The 1947-nt window shown below is 50.3% G+C and overlaps 1 pseudogene; it reads right to left on the bottom strand.

Moving 5' to 3' along the window:
* Window positions 1–54: 54 nt before the first annotated feature.
* Window positions 55–1736, bottom strand: LOC104999967 (annotated as a pseudogene).
* Between the last annotated feature and the right edge of the window lie 211 nt (window positions 1737–1947).

Raw genomic sequence — 1947 nt, 5'->3', positions numbered from 1 at the left:
GGTACTGGAAGACTCATCTGAGTTGGTTTCCACCACCTCGATTCCAGTAGCTCCCTACTGCGGGCAATGTCCTCTCTGTGTCAGGTGATGCATGAGGAACCAAAGCATGTGGCTTTCGAACAGATGAGTATGGTGCTGTCTGTCTTTATCTCGTCCCTGCTTGTTCCTCTTAATCACACTGTTTAAGCCAGCAAGGCAAGTGATAACTTTAGCTGTGGGTACCCAGATCTTAGCATTGCGGTCTAGGCCGCTGGTCGCCATCACAGGTAGGTAAGGATGGGCTTCAATACAGTTAATAGTCCCTCCTTTATCCCCTTCCATGTACTGAACAATCTGGCAGGATGACTTCTCCCAGAAGATGTGCCCGCAATCACTGCCACTCATGACGAACTCACTTCTGGGACCGTAGAAATTGACACCTTTGACTGTGGCATTATTTCTGTGCCCCTTGTGTCTTTTCACATATTGGGCTCCATCAACATGAGAGGAATTGAAGAGGTAAATATCCTCATCATTGTAACTGGCCAGGAGCTCTGTGCCATTGTGACTGTACACAAGGCAGGTAATGTGAGCTTTAGCATCACAGTTGGGCAGGTGATGAGGACAAAATTTCTTGAGCACTCCATTATTATCACTCTAATTAATCTTCCTCTGGTCATAAATTCTTACAAACTGATCTCATCCCCCCACTGCAAAATGGTAATTATTGGCAGGATTCACATAGATCGAATACAGCCCCACTCTCTTCTCCTTCTCTCTGGTTACCACCACTTTTGAAGCCGGCTGGCCTTGTCTGAGATCAATGGCAAAGACAATTGCATCTTCACCTGAAGTGAGGAACTTAAAAGGGGAGTCAGGATCCAGACCCAACTTGTGGGAGGCTCCCCTGTGCTGGGCCACACATTTAGTTTTCCCGCAGTGTGGGAGAGCAGACAGCTCGGCTATGCAGATCTGCCCATCGCAGCCACACATGGCCAGGGTGGTATCACCACAGTGGGGAAGGAACTTGGCCTGCTAAACATTATTTCTGTGACCACTCTCAAACTCCAGTACTGGCTGCCGATGCACCTAGTCCCACAATATCACTTTCAGGTCATCACTGCTAGTGGCCAGCCAGGTGCCACACTGGTTAAAGTGCACAGTGTTAACACAAACATTGTGGCCTGCAAGCCAATACTGCAGGTGGAAATGCTGCACAAAGACTCTTGCCCCACAGGCCTCACAAAGACTCTTGCCCCACAGGCCTCATACACAAAGTGGGCACTTGAACCCAGCTGCCGCTCTCGAAGAGCATTCAGGACTTTCCAACGTGGGTTGGGGAGGGTGGATATCTCGGAAGCTACCCGTTCCTCCAGGGCCCAATCCTTGGCATATAAATACTGGGCTTGGGCTTGGTTAGCCTCACGGCACTGTACCTGAGGCCACTTTTCTTGTGCCAATGCTTCCTTCACTTCTTCCTTTCCCGGCTCTCCTAACTGGTACTGGAACTGGTTTCTATCACCCGTTAAGAAATGTCCAGCATCTCCCATGCTTTCCAAATCAATGTTTTTATTGGTACTTGCTGTGTCGGCACCTTGATTTGCTCTGCCGGGCTGGCCAGGGCTGCCACCATCGCCGGCACTGCCACCATTTCTGGTCACTTCCGCATTGGCGCCACCTGCCTCCGATCTGGAATGCTCCTCGGAGTTTCTCTGTATCTCAGATTGGCTGTCTTTGATGCTCACGTAGTCAGACATCTCTTAAGGATGCGTACTCTAGTCTAGAAAAAAAAAAGTCTTTGAACCCTGCAGAAGACAGTAGGCCGGCAGTGAAAAAGCTACAACCAGCAGCACCAAGGAGAAGGCAATGGCACCCCACTCCAGCACTGTTGCCCGGAAAATCCCATGGACGGAGGAGCCTGGTGGGCTGCAGTCCATGGGGTCGCTAAGAGTCAGACACGACTGAGTG

The sequence above is a fragment of the Bison bison genome, unplaced genomic scaffold (genome assembly GCF_000754665.1).
Source record: "Bison bison bison isolate TAMUID 2011002044 unplaced genomic scaffold, Bison_UMD1.0 scf7180017864366, whole genome shotgun sequence".
NCBI classification, from domain to species: Eukaryota; Metazoa; Chordata; class Mammalia; order Artiodactyla; family Bovidae; genus Bison; species Bison bison.
This window is presented reverse-complemented; position numbering and strand designations above follow the sequence as displayed.